The sequence below is a fragment of the Trichosurus vulpecula genome, chromosome 9, assembly GCF_011100635.1.
Source record: "Trichosurus vulpecula isolate mTriVul1 chromosome 9, mTriVul1.pri, whole genome shotgun sequence".
NCBI classification, from domain to species: Eukaryota; Metazoa; Chordata; class Mammalia; order Diprotodontia; family Phalangeridae; genus Trichosurus; species Trichosurus vulpecula.
In genome coordinates this window covers 27322514-27342983 of record NC_050581.1, presented here as the reverse complement: position 1 = coordinate 27342983, position 20470 = coordinate 27322514, and the positions used below count along the sequence as shown (strand labels likewise).

The 20470-nt window shown below is 38.1% G+C and overlaps 1 pseudogene; it reads left to right on the top strand.

Moving 5' to 3' along the window:
• Positions 1 to 11687, top strand: part of LOC118832059 — a 112289-nt pseudogene extending 100602 nt beyond the window's left edge.
• Positions 11688 to 20470: the final 8783 nt, after the last annotated feature.

The window sequence follows — 20470 nt, the reverse complement described above, 5'->3', positions numbered from 1 at the left end:
TTTAATCACTATGTGATTAAAGTATTCGCCGAGTACTGTGCCAAACTGGAAAGAACACTGGACTTGAAAATGAGAGACATGAAAATAAGAGATTTAAGTTCAAATAATGCCTCTAATATTGATTGATGGTATAAACATGGGGAAATCACCTTACTTCATTTAACTTCGGGGGATTTTGGTGCAAAATACTAGAATATTGTGCTTATATGACCCACTTTACTGTGATACTGTGAGAGAAACTTTTTGTAAATCTTTAAATGCCATATAAATGAGAAATATTGTATTATTACAATACAAGATTAGTCAGAACATTTAAGACACTTTAACTCTTTCAGGTATTAAGGGATCTTATCATCTCAGAACCAAAAGAATCTCAAGAGGCCATCTGGTTCATCTATCTGCCTCTAAACAGTTGAATTTTTAAAACGTAGAAACACTAATTCAACTTTTCACACTTTATGAGGGACCTAGGTGGTTCAACAGATAGAGAGCAATGGATATGTAGTTAGGAAATCTGATTTCAAACCTATCCCTAGATTCTTACTAGCTATGTGGTCTTATACAAATCACTTAATCTCTGTCTATAAAATGGAGGTGTTTTGTGGATAAAGTGAGAGAACATTTTTAAGTATAACATGATATAAATGCTAACTATTATTATTATTGATATATTCTGATCTTTGTTTTGTATTAAAATTAATAATTTTAAGTCCCAATAACAATAATGGAGGACTGACCTGAACAAATTGTCATAAAGATGATGAAATACATGTTTTTTAAATCTAGTTGATGTCAATATAGGAAAAGGCATGTAAAAAACCATCACTTAAAAATAACGCAAAATAATAGGCACACATATAGGAAACCATTAAAAAACACATATATTAACAGATATCAGAAGGGAATTTGGGGTTATTTAAATTGATCTTAATATCCAAATGGCTCTTTATTTACAAATTAAGGTCACAATGAAAACTCTGTGTGTGTGTGTGTGTGTGTGTATGTGTGTATAAAAAAGAAATAAAAGTTATGTTTGGCATTAATTAAATATGTTTTAACTACAAGCCCTTTATCAAAAAGAAGTTTCACTCCAATGCCTAGAGTTAGAACAAGTTAATTAGGAGACCAATTGTATGTAGCTGTTAGGTATATACCATATGGAGGTTGTCAGCCATGAAGATTCCTCTAAAAAGAAAATAAAGGCAGAAAGTCACATTAAGAAAATCTTTTGGCAAGAGAAAATACACACTTTAGTAGAACATAACTAGTGATTTGGAGCCTGGGACAAACACCTCTAAACATATCCTGAAATAAACAGTTGTGATCGGAGAGAACCTAATACCATGGAGGGTGAAAGAAACCTCAAACCTTACACATGGGAAAGGCTTTGGGATACAAATTGCTTTTGGAGGAACTGCTTCATGGATCAGAGAAAGTAAGGAAGTTCATCTTGTAAAATTTTTACATCTTTAAGTTTCAGAGTCCTGGCACAAAGTTGTACTCGCCCCTGTCAGCATGAATATGATCTTTGCTATTTGGTTATTATGTTCATGAAGAGGAAGAAAGGAATTAGGAAGCAAAGCCCTCAAAAAAATGGACTCTAAACCTCTGTCAAATTATATCATTAGCAGGTTGTGAGTGAGTGAGAAAAAGAATTGGGAACATTTCTTAAGCTCTGAAACTCTTAAGAGGGGTGTCATAGAAGAGACAGTATTATCTTTCTCCCTTCCTTATGCTTTCTTTCTTATACTAGCTGGACAAATAGCTGCAATAGGAAGGAAGGTATGCGAACTTTGATACTAAGGGCCAGTGAGCTGTGGGCAATTTTAGGAGAATTTACAAACAAAAATAATAGGTTGGGTAAGGTTTTTTTAAGTATAAAAGAACAGGAAATATCCTTTCATGGTCCTTATGTGTTTATACATGAGGAGGAAAAGGAGACGGAGGAGGAAAAGAAGAAGAAGGAGGAGGGGGAGAAGCATTTATATGGTGATTTAATGCTTGCACAGTATTTCACAAATATTATCTCATTTGATACTCACAAAAAGACTTGGAGGTAGATTTTATTATTATCCCCATTTTACAGATAAAGAAACTGAGGCAAATAGAAGTTAAGTGACTTAAGGGTGACATAGTAAGCATCTGAGGCTAAATTTGAACTCAGTTCTTCCTAACTTGAGGTCTAGCACTCTATCTTCAGTAACAAGAAAAATAAATATACATAGCAACTGACCAGTGGTGAAAAATGAGCTAAATTATATTTGTTTGGGTATGTTTTTGAATTTTCCTATAACTGGTTATTATATTTATATATAATGCTCTTCAGTGCTTATGCTTTCCCCACTAAAATTCAGAGGACTAACCTACCTTTATTAGGAAAACTCATATCCAGAGAGTTGGCAGACATGATACTTTTTTTTGGCCACTGTAACTCATGAGGGATTATGGAGAAGTTAAAATCTACATAAGCAGAGGGGGTATTCGCATTAATGAAATCATAGAGCATTTAAATAAATTGATATAATGTTTATGCTTAGCTATGTCAATAAAGTCTTTGACTGCTCCACTAATCTTAGCCCTTGTGTTCAGTCAATAACAAACTCCTACTGATTCTTTGAAATATTTTTTATAAATCCATCAAGTGCATTCCCTTCCTAATACTAACATACTAATTCTGGTATTTAAAATGTTATTCTCAGATTACTAAAATAGTCTAGAAACTAGTTCTCTGTACCCCCTCTAATGTAGCACATATATCACCACCAGATTAATCTTGCTAAAATCCTGTTTTGAACATGCAATTTTCACACTAATAAAATTTTCAATGATTCCTTATTCCTCAAAGACTTTTGTAAATATATATACAGATACGTATTTATATACTGTATTGGTAACTAAGGTGGGACTTTTTGTTTTTACTGTTTTCTCTTTAGGAGCATTTATTTAATCAAGTGCCCTTGATGAGTCTGGCCTTTGTTTCTTTGATTAAATTAGGAGTTTTTGATGACCTTACCTCAAGGGAAAGTCTGGTTTGCATGGGTTTGAGTGATGCTTTTAGGTCACATGGGTTTGAGTATATATAAACCCAGAGGTTGGCATTCTCTCTTGGAGCTCTCAGTCACTGGAAGAGTGGTGTGTGACTCTGGGCAAGCCCTTGTTAAGAACTCCCCGGCTCCAAAACCCAGATATTGATGCTTCCCTGATAACTATGAATTGTGATTTAGTCTATTTATATTGTGTATTTTTGTAACTTGTTTGTGTTTGCTCTGAAGTTTAGGTTGCTGGCTTTTCCTGAACTATGTAAGTTTATATGTATGTGTTGCATTAAAGTAAGATTGTTAACCCCTTAACATTGCTTTCCTTAGTAAAGCAGATCAAAGAACCTGTGTTAGCAGCCTTCTGAGTGCTGGTTGTTGTTGGTTTTACACAGCCACAGTAGCTGCTAGCAAAATTTTTGTTACAAAATGGCATAGTCAGTAGGATCTGCAGAGTAAAAGGAAAGTATGGGGTTTTGGAGTACTGAGATGGTGGTTGGTTGCTCTTTGTACTTGTGGTGGCTATGGTTCTATAGTGCCCCTGAAAGAGAACAGGCAAGTAGCAGATAGGAGTGGTTTCCCAGGAGCCCAGAACTGGGGCCCTGGGAGATAATCTCTCCTTCCTTCTCTCTGCTCCACTAGCATTCCAGAGGAGACAGGCTGGAGCAAGAGGCTCTGGGAGGAAAGGGGGCAGAGACTTGGGGGTTGTGTGGATGGTGGGAGTGAGGGCTTGAACTGATAAGCTCAGCTCCAGATTGTGCTGAAACAGTGAATGTTTTGAGACTATCTTATATGTGGAGTTTTAAAACAAGAGCAAAGAGCTGCCTTCATACAGACTTGAGAGAGAAATTAGAGAATGGCCTCCCTGCAGATTTGGCCAGAGCAGCTGGTGAGGAGAGAGAAAAGATGGACGGTGGCTACTGACATATTAACCCAGACAGAGAGGAAGAATGCTTGCATGAGAACTTTGGTGAGGTGAGCACAAAGATGGAGAACCACCTACATCAAGATCTAGATTCTGGCAAAAACCAGGAGAGACCAGCCCCAGCTTGGAATTCAGCCCTGGGGCAAGATGGAAACTATGCAGTTATGTGCTATGTGTGCCTTTTGGCTACATTCCTCTGTGGCTGTTTGGGACCCAGGAAGGAATGATGGATTTGTCAATGGTGGGGTGGGGTAAGTGCCTTGGATCCCCAGGGACTCCACCCTGTTGGCTTTATTGCCCAGCCACCCCTCAGAACTTGGAAGTAGGGTCTTGAGCAGTGTGGGGAGAACAGACACCCAAGAGAACTTTATTTGGACTTCTTTATGTTGGGATTTTGCTAATTAAGGCATGCCAGTGCCTGAGGGTACTGGCGGGGTGGGTGAAGTGCCTTGCATCCCCAGGGACCCCACCCTGTGGGCTTTATTGCCCAGCTGCCTCTTGGGACTTGGAAGAAGGGGGCTGGGACAGTACAGAGAGACCAGAACCCCAATAAAACTTTATTTGGACTTTTTCTTTGAGTTGTAACTTTGGGTGACAAGAAAAAGCCTACAACAATAGTGTGGGGAGAATGACATATCCCCAAGTGAACTTTATTTGGACTTTTTTGTTTGTGTTGGGACCCTGCTAATTAAAGCATGCCCATGCCTGAGTGTACTGGGAGGAAGCCTGCAATGGCAGTGTGAGGAGAAGGACACACCCTCAAGAAGGACTTTACTTGGACATTCTGTATTTACTAAAGAAGATTGTGACTTGCTGGGACCTAGGGGTGGATCATGTGTGTATTGTAAACAAGTACTTGGGGAATGAGGATATTGTTCTATATACATATTTTGTGTTATTCTTGTTGTATTGTTATATTGTTATGGTATTATTGAAACCAGTTTCCCATTGACCTGTGTAATGGATACAAAGATCTAAGGGCCGACAAGTGAGCCATGTGGCCACTGTGATTATGAGATGATATGGTAAGTATTTTGCAAATGTGATGTGCTGATTTTGAGGGGATTCTATTATACTTGGAAAAAATAAGTTTGTACCTAATTAGATACAAGTTGCCTTTGTAATGGACATGAAAGATCCTGGGACCAAATTTAAAGGCAATCAGTAAGTGAAAAGATCTTTCCCTGCCCATTTGAATAGGCTTCAGGTGGGGCTCCAGATGGGGCCAATTAAGGGACATCTGATTAGAGATAACCCCACACACCCTTTTACTAATTAGGTGTGAAGCCCCAGGCTGGTTAGCAAACTAGTGAGCTAGTTTGAGAGAGGTGGGAAGCCCCCAGGGCCCTAAGGGGAGTTACTAAGACCAGAGCCAATGGTATGCACCTAAGTTCTGGTCGATCAAACAACATTCTAGTAGATTGGATTATGTCTAAGGACTGTATAAAAGGAAAGAACAGAGCTTGGAGAAGCAGACATGGCAGAAACAGGAGAGGGAGAAGCAGGAGAAGGAGCAGCAGAAGGCAGAACAGTAGAAGCTGGAGGAGTGGCAGAGGCTGGAGAGTGCTGAGCAGGGGCTTGGGACCCATGAGTATCTTACAGGAGGGCCCTAGCTTTGGGGGAAAGCACAAGTGTGGTTTGGCTTGCTGCCACAATATTTTTCTGTAACTTCCTGGTTACTATTGTGAGGTGGGATTGTTGGATCTGGAAGGTTTTGGCCATAATATCAAACTGGGGGCACTGGTCCTTCTGTCTGCTACTTTGGAGCTTGAACAAATGCTTTAATTCCTCTGCCTTCTATTTAGAGAATTCCTTATATCCTGGGATTCTGAACCATTCAGGCATGCTGATAATCTTCTTTGAAGTCATTAACTCATTGCCTTAATGATATAATACATGCATGTGTGTGTGTGTGTGTGTGTGTGCGCGCGCGTGTACACACACACACATATGCATATATATATATATAATACCACACGCATACACACATATATACTTATGTGTGACTTGTACATTTTAGTTGTAGTCCAGTTATTTCCATCATAATTAGTGACCCCATTTGGGGTTTTCTTGGTAAACATTGGCATGGCTTGCCATTTCCTTTTCCAGTTCATTTTATGAATGAGAAATTGAAACAAACAGGTTTAAGTGACTTTCTTAATGTTAAGGCTATATTTGAACTTAGGTCTTCCTGACTCCAGTCCTGTAACTCTAGTCACCACATCTCCTAGCTGTCCCTTTTGTGTGTGTGTGTGCATTTGTGTGCGCAGGTGTGTATGTGCACATATATATACGCATACACATATATACATATACATGTGTATACACACATACATGACCAATGTGTATATGTGTGTGCATGTATGTGTACATGTGCATATATGAACCTATATGTGTGAATGTTCACCAACTCTGTAATGCTAGCCTTACAAACAAAAATTATAGTATATTTCACACCATCCAGGAAACCGATACTAATTTCACTAATTTTGTATAAGTTTATTAAATTTAAAGTATTGTACTTAGCAATGTGCTATGGTACAAAAACAAGCAGCAAAAATAAGACATAATCTCTGATCTCCCAAAACATAATCTACTAGGGTATGACATACTTTGACATGTAGGCAGTGACTTAACTATAAGAAAGAATAAGGGAGATGTAACCAAATTTCTAGAAGAACTCAAAGTAGTGAGAGAACAATTTACCTTGGGAATATGGAGGGGTAAGTTGCAAAAGGTGTCATTATTTAGGCTGTTTCATTTAAGCTTAGCCATGGAGAATGAGCATGATTTCCGTGGAAAGAAATTGGAGGGAGAGAGTACAATACAATGGAATACAGAAAGCATACTAAGAATACAGGAGCAAGGAATACAATTCAAAGACCTGGCAATGTCTTGGGCAAAGGCATAAAGGTATTCTACAACATTCTGTATTAGTCGTGTTATACATGCTATGTCAAATCACCTCCAAAGCTTTAATCAATGTTACACGTAAAGAATTATATAGCAAGGAGTATCCGAGATGCATTTTCTAACTTGCCATAAATTACACTGGAGCTTTTTAACTGTTTGGATTCTGTGTTCCCTAGATACCTTGGACTTAGATAAATTTTGGAAGAACATGGTTTATCCTTAGAACCCCAAGCTACATGGATTATATGAGAAACTATAATTTGTCTACACATTAGTGTTGTTTACCATTAGAAATCATAGTCGTCACTCTGCAAGAATAAAATCAAAGATAGACTTATTTGTCATTAATACTGTCACAGAGGTTTATATGGCCTATAGGGGCTAGGCCATGATGCATGTTTATAATCAAGTTTCTTGGTTCTAGTTTACCATGTGGGACTGATTCATTTCTTAGAGAAGAATGGGGGAAAGAGAGTTTTATTTTATATCTGTCCCAGCCTCCTTGTGGCCATGAACATGTATTGTCTCAATAGTATATATACTTCATAAAAAAGGATGAGCCTGTTTTTTAGTCTGTATCTTTTGTGTTTGTTCTTTCTTTATTTTAGATAAACAAGTGTTTATCCCAAAATGGATGCATCTAGGCCTGGCAGAGATCTTGTGGGTCCCGAATCCTGGAACCTTGTGGGTTTCTTAGGTGATGAGTCTCAATATGGCAGAACTAAATGGAAGCAGAAGAAGAGTCCCCCAATGCTTTTGGATAAGATAGCTACCAAAAAAAAAAGATTGGCTCAAGCCTGGCCATCTTACCTGTGGACATATACTGGGAGTTTTTGGATGTAACAAAGCTGAAATTAAATCTAACATTTCTAGTTAGCAGTTTTGTAAAATGCTTAATTTTCTGGTGAATTTTAAGTATCAGCTTCTCCACAAATTGTAATAGTGACTATATGCTATATTTATAAATCTCATTTTAAGTTGTCCTTTTAATGGGCACTGTCTTTCATGTTTACTATTTATTTTGTATGTAGGAACAACTTCTCTGTACCATACCTAATTACAATTTTACATTAAACACCTCTTAACTTCACTTTTAGAGAAGACCCTTAGCTTCAGCCTAAGCCATAAGAAAATTTATTCTCCCAGGCACCAGAGTAGGAGTTTAATGAACCAAAGAGTGTTAGAAGAAAAATAAAAGAGAACAAATGGAGAAATACAACTTGATTTATAAAAAAATTAAACCACCTCATTAGAGACCAGGATCCCTTAGGACTTAAACTACATATCTATGTCCACTCTTAACCCCATTGGGCGCAGCAGTAGATCTTAACATTCAACATGTTTTTAGTAAGTTTGTACTGGTACCACTAAATGTTATGTTGATGATAATTTGACCTTTTTAAATTTCAACATAGCCTCTTGGTAATTTGGAGAGAATAAACTATCTTCAAGATGGGAATTAAGTCCATAATATTTTGATATTATGTGATTCTTGTCCACTGTTTCATATAAATGCTTCATGGGGCACCCACTCCCCAAATGACTGGAAAGCTTCATTTATTCTTATACTGTATTTGGTGTTATCAAAATACAGTAAAGTATGACAAACATTAAGCACCTTATATTTACAAGGCAATGCCAAAAATTCTGGGTGTGTATAGACAAAAAAAAACAATCCCCTCCTCTTAAGGATTATATTTCATTAGAGGATATAGCTTGTTAACATATGCAGCATCACCTCTGAGGCTACTGTCCCCAATTCACATTCACAGGTTAAGTCCAACAAGATGACTAACTACCTGATGCTCAAATTATTCTGTGGTTTTCACAGTCCTAGCTCATGAGGGCACATCTGTGTATTTACTTTTAATAGCCATTCAATTACTACCATTATTAAATATATTATACATTAATATGATAATATAATGCAAAATAATAAACATTATGAAAATCATATTCATTTATTAAAATACTATGACAAAATAGAAATAATAGTAGTAGTAATGATTACATTTTAATGTTTGCAAAGCACAATACATATATAATAACAAAACTTTCCCTCCCATAAACCTAACGCAAATACACAGAGCATGTGCAGGAAGAGGCAGCACATACATGGAGTACACTCATTGAGAGACATAAACTAAGGGAAAACTTATGGCCAAGGCAATTTATACCTCTGATGCTACAAGACCCCACCCAGTGAGTTTTCTTGTGATATCTTCATGTTACTGCTCTTGGGTGTAGTATCTCCTATTAAGTTTCCATTGACAATTGTTGAGAAAAGAGTGTATAGGAGAAGACAGAAATCATCTTCCCCCCTCACCCATTACTGGATTGCAGAAGAGGCAGGAGGGGAAAAGGCAAAGAGTGATTCTCAGGCTCTGGTTTCCTCTTCCATAGGTGGATCCCTTCACACATTACAGAGCTCTTCCTGTCAACACATAGCTGGCCTCCAGTCCCTGGATTCGTCTGAAAGCACTCTTAAAATCTGAATATTTCAATTCACTTATTAGGGTATGTATTGCTTTTTAAAGGCCACCAGGTATATAGTCAATCTTTTAGCTAGCCAATGAATAGTTACCCTAAAATTTCACCAAGAAGAGTTTGAGAACTTTTTCAGTTCTCCTATAAGAGTAACAAAATGTAAAACTGTCTTTATACTTCCTTTAAGACCTTAGCAAGTCACTGGCTTTATAATTTGTCTAGCACATACTCTAATTTCATTAATTACTTTGAGGAAAACTCAACTAATCATTAATCACGTCATTAACAAGGCCAAGGCCAGGAAAGGTTTCTCAGAGTAGATGGCACCTGCATTGAGTTTTAAGGAAAATAAATAGTCTGAGGAGAAAAAGACATGAAGAGAAAATGAATGAAAGTTTTGGGAACAATGAGGAGGCCCATCTGGGTAGAATATATATCATGTAAAGAGGAATAATATGAAATATTACCAGGTTGAGGAATTTTTTGTTTTATCCAGAGAGTTAGCTTTTCATTACTCCTCAAATCTTCCACAGTTGTCATTCTCCCTACCCTCTCAGCTAAGAACTTTGCCCCCAAATTTAGAGAAAAAGTATTGTGGTCATTTATTGAGAGCTCCATCTTAACCTCTCATCCTCAAAATCACATCACCCAGATAGCTTCTTCAGCTAACTCTTCCTTAATCCTTCCTCTGCATTCACAAGTAATCATATTATTTCCTGTATTTTCCAGCAGATTGCCTCCTCTGTCATCCCCACTCACTTACTAATTTTCTCTCCTTATCTACTGACTGTTTTCTTACTGCCTACAAACATGCCTATATTTCTTTCATCTTCAAAGAAAACACCTCACATCATTATTTATAGTAACTATGATCAGATAGATATCTTTCTCCATTTTGTGGCTAAACTTGAGAAGACCATCTGCAATGAATGCCTCTATTATTTTCATATCTTTCCTTTCCTCTGACACTACCATTACACATTTTCTGTCTCTCATTGCCTCACAACTAGACTATTGTCAGTCAACTTACACTTATTAAACACCTACTACATGCTTAAGAGGTGCTATGAAGGCAAATTTGACAGGATTTGGCACCATATTAGATATACGAAGTGAATGAGAATGAAGAGTATAGGATAACACCTAAGCTGTGAGTCTAGGTGACCAGGAGGGTGATATCTTCAACAGTAATAGGAAAGTTAGGAAAAAAGGGGAAGATTTGTAGGAAAATAACAAATTCTATTTGACACATGTTGAATTTAAGATGCTTACAGGATATCCAGCTAGAAACAAAAGTTAGTTACACATTTGAGTCTGGGAATTTGTAAAGAGACTAAAGCTGGATAAATAGATCTAAGAGGCATTAACATAGAATTGAAAATTGAATGTATGGGAGCTGATGAGATTGCCCAGCAAAATAATATAGAAGGAGGAGAAAAGCTCAGAGCCTTGGGAGCCCCCTAATTTTAGTGGGCATGATGAGAATGAAGAAGCAGCAAATTACACTGAGAAGGAGCAATCAGTAAAAGAGCCCGGAAAGAGTAGTGTCTACTCTTTTTTCTCACCTGATCAATCAGTATATGCAGTGTATCACAGGAATGAGAACCCTCCCTGCCAACATGGTCATTAACCAGTTTCAGCCAACTCCTGGGGGGTATTTCATGCCAGCAATGCCCCAGGCTCAGAATAGATCTGATTATTATGCTACCAATCAAATAGCCTAGATGAGACCTAATCCATGATGGCAACAAGGTGGAAGACCTCAAGGCTTCCAAGGAGTGACAAGCACCATTCGCCAGTTTGGGCCACTCCCAACTCTTTCCCACCTAACTCCATCCAGTAATGCCGAGGCTTTTCGATGTCCCCCTACTACACCTCAGTGAGTGGGGGTGCCCACTGCTGTACGAAATTTACCTCCTAGACCCTCTGTAGCTACCCCTGCACCTAAAGCTGTTCCTCTTTACAAATATGCTACAAATGTCTGAAGCTCCCATCCAGCTATCCAGCCTTTGCATACACCTCAGCCAGTAGTCCATGTGCAAGGCAAGGAGCCCCTGAGAGCTTCCATGCTGGCTGCTGCTCCTCCCCAGGAACAGAAGCCAATGCTGGGTGAGCATTTGCTCCCATTGATTCAAACCATGCACAGTAACTTAGCAGGGAAGATTACAGGTATGCTGCTAGAGATTAGTAATTCAGAACTGCTACACATGCTGGAGTCTCCAGAATCCCTCCGGTCAAGGGTGAAGGAGGCCATGGCAGTATTACAAGCTCATCATGCCAAGACAGAAGCTGTTCAAAAGGTGGCCACGGTTGCTGACATCTCTTAGACTAGAAAAACTGGATACTCTGAAGTTAAATAGCCCCTTCATTAGATGTTTGTTCACTCAACGTGAGATTTCTTCACGGTACTGCAGACTGAACAATAGATGGCAGAAGAAACTGTTGCCATTCTGGATGGTTTTTTTTTCCCCTTTGGAAAAAATCAATTTGAAAAGTCAATTCTTAAAAACCTAAGATGTTTTTTCAGTGGTCAAAATTTGAAGGTTTCTTGTGGGTTGCCTGGACCCTGTTAACCTTTAATTTAATTCAATTTAATTTTTCCCTTCTAAAAAAACAGTTTTCTGACAGTATTTTTGATTTGGTTTAATCAGGAATTGGTTTTATTTGAAGTATCCAATTTACAGAGTCTGGAAAAGTGTTTCTCAATAAAGAAGTAAAACCTTCAAAAAAAGAAAAATAAGTGTCTACATAGAGAGAAGAGGATTTAGAGAGAAGAGTGTGATTGTGTCAAAGGCTGCATAGATGTCAAGGATGAGGAATGAGAACAAGCAACTAGAGCTGGAAATTAAGAGTTTTAGTTGAATGGTGTAGTCAAAAGCCACAATATAAAGAGTTAACAAGAAAAAAGGAAAAGATAGACTTCTGGTCAAGATTGAGGCTGGAAAATAAGGACTGGCCTAAAATTCTCCCCCAGGACCCTCCAAACACCTAAAAAATGTCTCTGAACGAATTCAAGAACTGCAGAATGCAAGAAATAGCAGAGGGAAGCAGGGCTCCAGCCCAGGACAGCTTGGATGGTCACGGGGTAAGGTCTATCACACGGAGCTGGGAGTGGAGGGGAGCAGAGCCCAGGGTGCATGGCAGTAGGACCAACCAGACTGGGAGCTGGGCAGAACAGGCCTTAATGCTGTTCTAATCAGTGAGTTGTGGCAGTTACCAGACTTCTCAACCCACAAACACCAAAGACAACAGAGGCTAGTGGGAAAAACTGCAGGGACAGAGTTAAAGGAGTTTGTGGTTCAGTCATTGTTCTGGGGGCAGCAGAGGGGGTGCAGGTACAGAAGTATAGCTGCAGTTGCTTCTACCCCAGGCCCACCTGGTGGGAAGAATTAAGTGGTGGATTGAGTAAGAATGCAGAGCATGCTGTGATCTAAGTCATGGTCCACGTTGGCGGTTTTTGAGGAGGAGGAGTGCTGTTGTGGCAGAGCTTGCTCTGTAGAAAAAGCTCAGAAAACAACAGTACAGCCCCTCAAGCTTGGGACAAAGTATTCTCTACTATACAAGCAGTCATACCCTGACAAAAAACTCAAGGGTCAAGCAGTTGGCTGGGAACATGGCCAGGCAGAGCAAATGGACTCAGATTCAGACTAAGACTTTGGAAACTTTCTTTGGTGACAAAGAAGACCAAAATATACAGCAAGAAGAAGTCAACAAAATCAAAGAGCCTACATGAAAAGCCTCCAAGAAAAACATGAACTGGTCTCAGGCCATGGAAGAGCTCAAAAATGATCGGTAAAAGCAAGTTAGAGAAGTAGTGGAAAAATTGGGAAGAGAAATGAGAGTGATGCAGGGAAAACATGAAAAACAAGTCAATGACTTGCTAAAGGAGACAATTTATAGTTGACTCAGCACAGTTTCATGGTTTTCTCCAATTTTGCTGAGGAACATGTAATTAGGAGTGAAGGTCCTGTATGGTGGGAGTAATCCAAGATTATAGGTTGGTAGGGAGAGATCAAGAAGAAGATCAGGGGGGCAAATAAATTGATAGAAGAAAACAATGTACAGTTCAACTGGTTCACCAGCAGATCAAGATGAGAAAGGAAGAAGAGTGCAACTATAGCAGGGGTGATGGCTCATGGAAGACCTGAGGGATTAGAGGTCATGTGAGGATAAAGTACAGAGTTTGATGAAATAACACAGAAGGAAAGTTGGAAAGATAGCAGATTGCGGTGAAATAGAGGAATTTCAGAGTTCATGAACTTGTTAGTTATATTTTGCAGGTGATGATAAGATCAAATGTATAACCATATTATTTTATAGTTGAAGTTGGGTGGAGGAGTAGTATTACATCATATGAAATAAGTGGTAACAGATGAGGGGGTATGAACTAAAGTTCAACCTGTCCTAGAAAGGGTGGTTTGGGAGGCTGTGTCATTAGTATGGGACCAGAACTCAGAGAGCCAAAAAACATGTAACATGTGGAGAAGGAAAATATTTAAGATAAAAGCAAGTCTGTTACCTATGTAGCAGGCTTCCCAGAGAACACACTGAAATAGGGTTGCTTCAAGTAGTACATTTGGCTGGAACTTCAAAGGTCAGTAAAATACAACATATTTTACAGTCTTAGACATAACATAGATAAAATCATGTACACTTAAATATTATAAGGACACTTAATAAAATTTAATATAATATAATGAGTCTGTAAGCCTGAAGTACTAGTGTTAATACACTAATACCAGATTTATAAAAATTAACCAAGAGATGGTAGAGCAAAGAATGGGGTAAGTTAGAGGATATGGTATAGCTTTAAATCCTTATTGCTTATTTTATAAATATATTTCTAGTTGCCTAGTATTCAGCCAGTATCTCAGATATACCTACTAATTGCTCTAAGGTCACTTTCCAATTCCTCGGGTATCATCGAGGGAGTATGTTAGACCTGCCTGAAAGCCATCTAGCTTCATTCAGCATGTATTTCTTATCAAGTTCAATCTCTATTTTGTCTTTGTTTTCTATGACTAGATTGTTAAGATTTGTATTAAGCCTCTGATCATAGTTAATCTTTCCTCATAAAAAACAGAAGCAAAATAGGAATTAAAATCTTTAGCTTTCTCCTTATTCTCTCCCATTTCACCCTCTTGCTAATTATGTAGCCTATATATTTTCCCCCTCTTATTTCTAAAGCATTTACAGAATGGTTTCTTGCAAGGTTTTATGTTCTTTGCTAAACACATTTTGTTTCATGTTTTCTTTTAAATTTATAGTCTACAAAATTTCTTTTCTTTGTCATGTTTTCTAAATCAATTAGTGTTTATTAGTTGTCTACTTTGTATAAGCTACCCACATATGCGCTGGGGAAACAAAGAGAAAAGAAAAAGAAACAAAGTGCTCACCTTCAAAAAGCTTATATTTCGCTATGCCAAATGCTGGGCACCTTTCCTGAGGGATGGAATATTTCTCTTAGTTGTAGAGGATCAGATACATGGTCAAGTCTACAGGACATGTCATCATTGTTCAGATACCATAACCGATATACTCTGTGAGTGTAGCAGAGAGGAACACAAAATCCACAGCTTACCTAATGAGGGTGTTCAGAGGAAGATAGATACGACCCAGGAGCACCTACCTATATTTTTCCAAAGGTCAGCAAGCAGATCGGACAACAAGGGAAAGAATATCAAATTACTATTTTCTGGCTATCGGAAGCTCTCCAGAACCCTACTTTATCATTGAATTTGACCCACACACTGTACTATTATTCTAGGCTAATTAAGTATTCCTTTTTAACCATGTATTATTGGCAGTGGAGCCAAGAAGGCCACATGAAAACAGTGTCTTACTGGAGGCCTCTCACACTTCTGTCAGATACCTCTAAAAAAGTGAGTCTGAGCAGATTTGAGAGAGTTAGACCAAGTGAAGCAAATTTTCAAGTAAGGAGAGTCCAAAAGGTTAATGTGATGGAGCTGTAGGCTGGGAGAGTGCCAGGCATGTGGAACTGCACCAGACAGAACCAAAGCAGAAGCAGCTGTGGAAACCAGCCAGCGATCCAGGCTGGGAGAAAGCTGGGCACCTGAAACCGGTGGGGATCCCTAGGCCTCCAAGCACAGGGTGGAAGTTTGTTGAAGTGATGGAAGGCAGCAGAGCAGCACTTGTGAGACATCCACTCCTGAGGCTTGCAGCCTAAATGTTTGAAATCGGCCTTCTAGAACTTCCAGGAGACATGATGGCCATGTAAATGGCTCTCATCCTTCCCCCCTCCCTCACTGACCCAGAGAATTCCTTGGGAAAAAACAATAGAAAACAGGAGACAGAAGTGGGGCTTCAGTAGCCAAACAGTGGGAAATCCTGAGTACCAAAGGGCAGAGCCAGCAAGGGTCAACACCAGGAACCCAGATGTGCCTTTGAACAGTCAGGGGAAGTGATAGACACCAGCACAGACAACAGCTGAGACCACTGCTTCTGGAGAATTCCCCCAGGGAAAGAGGAGACTTCCAGCAGCCAGACAACCCCTCCCACACACCTCGGAAAATCAGATGGCATAAAACACAAAGGCAGTAACTAGGCTCATGATTCCCAGAACAGGAAACCTGGGAAAGAGATCCCTGAGCTCCAAAAGCAGAAACCCACTGTAAAGCCAGGAAAAAGCTAACCAGCATGAGGAAGAACACGAAAAAAACTGAGGACCATTGATTCTTTTTATGGAGACAGGGAAGATTAAAATACCACTTCAGAAGAGGACAACATTAATACTACACCAACATATGATAACTCAAAAGGGAATGTGAACTGGTCTGAAACCCAAAGAGCATTCCTGGAAGAGCTAAAGGAGGATTTTAAAAACCAAACTAGGTAGGTAAAAGGAAAAATGAAAAAAAAATGCAGATGAGATCAAAACTTTAAGAAGTAAAATTGATGAATTGGCTAAGGAGATTCAAAATCTAAATAGAGAAAATGACACCCTGAAAGGTAAAATCATCCATTTAGAAAAGGAGACTCAAAATCAAAATGAAGACAACAACTCATTAAAAATTAAAATTGAACAAGTAGAAGCTAATGACTTGCATTAGGAGGGCAGAGTTTATAATCTCAAAGAGGATCATATACATGTCTGAAAGGTTAGGAACCGCCGGATATAAGAAACTCTCAAAGTAGAAGGCAGAAGAATCAAAACATATATTTAGGCTCCACAGTAACCAACCCATGAACCAGCAACCCCATTTTGATATATTGATCAAAAGCTTCCAGGCCCAATAAGTACGCCTTGAAAGAGTAACCAGGAGGCTACAGAGAAGCATGATTGCATAAAGCAAAATCATGCTTCCCCCTCTGTGGTAAAAAGATTGGCCTGAAGTCCTTGTTCAGCTTCCTCCTGTAGGTCAGCTCTGCCACTGGCAGCTCCTGCTTCAGCTGTGGCTGTGGCTGTGGCTGTGGCTGTGGCTGTGGCTATAGCAGCCTTTGGCTCCAACGGGAGCTGCTTTTTAACCATCCGGCTTCTGCGGGGGTGTAAGGTACACCGGGGAAAGCACAGGTTCTTTCAATCTGCTTAAGCAAGGTGAAGGGGTTGACCAGGAAAGCACAGTTTCTTTCCATCAGCTTAAGCAAGGGAAGCAAGGTGAAGGGGCCGACAAGCTTACTCCAGTTCAACATACAAACAGCAATCAGTTCAGGGGAAAAAGCCAAACTAGTCAAGGGCACTTGTTGACTAAGTGCTAAGGAGCCCATTTTTGGTTGCCAACACATGACTCTATGAGGCATCAAGAAGTAATAAAACAAAATGTAAAGAACGAAAAAAGTAGAAGAAAATCTGAAATACCTGATTGGAAAAACAACTGACCTGGAAAATAGATCCAGGAGAGGCAATTTAAGAATTATTGGTCTACTGGAAAGCCACAATGAAGAAAAGAGCCTGGACAGTATCTTCAAAGAAATTATCGAAGACAACTACCCAGAGGTCCTAGAACCAGAGGGGAAAATAATCATTGAATGAATCCAACAATCACCCCTGAAAGAGATCCCAAATTGAAAACTCCAAGAAATATTATAGCCAAATTTCAGAATTACAAAGTCAAGGAGAAAATACTGCAAGCAACCTAAAAGAAACAATTGAAATATCATGGAACTGTGGTCAGTATCATGCAGGATATTTCAGGTTCTACATTAAATGACAGGAGAAATTGGAACATGATATTCCAAAGGGCAAAGGAGCTTGGACTACAACCAAGCATCAACTACCCAGCAAAAATTAAGCATAATTTTTCAGACAAGAAGATAGACATTCAATGAAATAGGGGAATTCCAGATCTTCCTGATGAAAAGGCCAGAACTCAATGGAAAATTTGATCTTCAAATACAAAACTCAAAAGAGACATAAAAAGGTAAATGGGGGAAAAACCCCCACAAACCTTGTTAATCAATAAGGGCAAATTGCATACATCCTTATAAAGGATTACATTGTTTTATATATGTTATATGTATGTATGTATATATATATACACATATGTAAATCTTGAGAATAGTACAGTTATGATGAGAATTGAAAGCAATACACATAGACTGTGAGTGTCAGTAGAAAATAACTTATATAAGGACAAAAACATAATAAAGAGATGTAAAGGGAGGGTTCTGGGTGAAGACGTAAAGAGGTAGTAGAAAATTACATCAAATAAAGAGGAACAAAAACACATTATAGTAGAGGGAAAGATGGGAAGGAGAAGAGTAGTGTATGAGGTTTACTCTCATTGGATTTGGTTCAAGAAGAGAATAACATACTCTGAAAAGTATGAAATCAAACTTGTCCTACAGGCAGTGGCAGGGAAAGGGGAAAGGAAGTGGGGGAGGATTGTCAGAAGGGAGGGAAGCAGTAGCAAGGGGAAAAGGGTAAGATAAGAGAGGGAAATCAAGAGGGAGGGTAAATTGAGGAAGGCAGTGGTCAAAGGCAAAACTCTTTTGAGGAGTGGAAGGGGGGAGGGAGAAATAAAAAGATAAATGGGGAGGGGGAAACAGGATGGAGAAAAAGACACAGTGTGTAATCATAACTGTGAATGTGAATGGAATGAACTCTCCCATAAAATGGAGGTGGATAGCAGAAAGGATTAAAAACCATAATCCCACAAAATGTTGTTTACAAGAAACACATTTGAAAAAAGGGTGATACACAAAGGGTAAAAGTAAAAGGCTGGAGCAGAATATATTATACTTCAGCTAAAGTAAAAGCAGGAGTAGCAATCCTAATCTCAGCAAACAAAAGCAAAAATAGATCAAATTAAAAAAGATAAAGGAGTACCCCATATCCTGCTAAAAGGCACCATATACAATGAAGCAATATCATTATTTAACATGTATGCACCAAGTGGTATAGCATGCAAATTCTTAGAGGAGAAGTTAAGGGAGTTACAAGAAGAAATAGAAAGCAAAACCATACTAGTGGGGAACCTCCCCCTTTCCCCCCTGTGAATTTGATAAAGCTAACCTCAAAATAAACAAGAAAGGAGTTAAGGAGGTGAATAGAATTTTAGAAAAGGCAGATATGGTAGACCCCCAGAGAAAACTGAATGAGTAGAAAAATGAATATATTTTTTCTTAGTACTGCATGGCACATACTCAAAAATTGACCATGTGCTAGAACATAAAAACCTTACAATCCAGTGAAGAAAGGTTGAAATAGTCAATGCATCCTTCTCAAATAATGATGAAATAAAAAATATTTGTAATAAAGAACCATGGAAAGATAAACTAAAAACTAATTGAAACTAAATAATCTAATCATAAAGAATGAGTGGGCCAAAGAACAAATCATAGAAACAACTAATAACTTCATTCAGGAGAATGACAATAATGAGAAAACATACCAAAACTTACGAGATGCAGCAAAAGCAGTTCTTAGGGGAAGTGTTATATCTCTAAATTCTTACATGAATAAAATAGAGAAAAAAGATATCAATGGAATGGGCATGCAACTGAAAAAAAAACCTACAAAAAGAACAAATTGAAAATCCCCAATTAGATACCAAATTAGAAATACTGAAAATCAAAGGAAAGATTAATAAAACTGAAATAAAGAAAACTTTTGAACTAATACATAAAAATAAGAGCTCGTTTTATGAAAAAAACAATAAAATTGATAAAACCTTGGTTAATTTGATTAAAAAAAGAAAGAAGATAAACAAATTACCAGTATCAAAAATGAAAAGGGTGAATTCACCTCCAATGAAGAGGAAATTAAAGCAATAATTAGGAATTATTTTGCCCAATAGTATGACCATAAATTTGATAACCTCAGGGAAATGGATGAATATTTACAAAAATCCAAATTGTCCAGGTTAACAGAAGAGGAAGTAATTTACCTTAAGAACCACATCTCAGAAAAAGAAATTGAGCAAGCCATCAATGAACTACCTAGGAAAAAATCTCCAGGGCCAGATGTTTTTACATGTCAATTCTATCAAAGACTTAAAGAACAATTAATTCCCATACTTTATAAACTATTTGGGAAAATAGGCAAAGAAGGAGTCCTATCAAATTCTTTTTGTGACACAAATATTGTACTAATACCTAAACCAAGAAGAGTCAAAACAGAGAAAGAAAATTGTAGACCAATTTCCCTAATGAATATTGATGCAAAAAATTTAAATAAAATATTAGCAAAAAGATTGCAGCAATTTATCAAGACAATAATACACTATGACCAGGTAGGATTTATTCCAGAAATGCAAGGCTGGTTCAAAATTAGGAAAACTATCAGCATAATTGATCATATCAATACCAAAACTAGCAGAAATCATTAGATTATCTCAATAGATGCAGAAAAGCTTTTGACAAAATACAACACACATTCCTATTAAAAACACCAGAAAGCGTAGGAATAAATGGAGTCTTCTTTAAAATTATAAATGGCATCTACATAAAACCATCAGCAATCATATGCAATGGGGATAAACTAGATGCATTCCCAATAAGATCCAGGGTGAAACAAGGATGTCTATCATCACTCCTATTATTCATTTTAGCATTAGAAATGTTAGCTTCAGCATTAGGAGAATAAAAAGAAATTGAAGGAATTAGAATACACAAAGAAGAAACTAAATTTTCACTTTTTGCAGATGATATG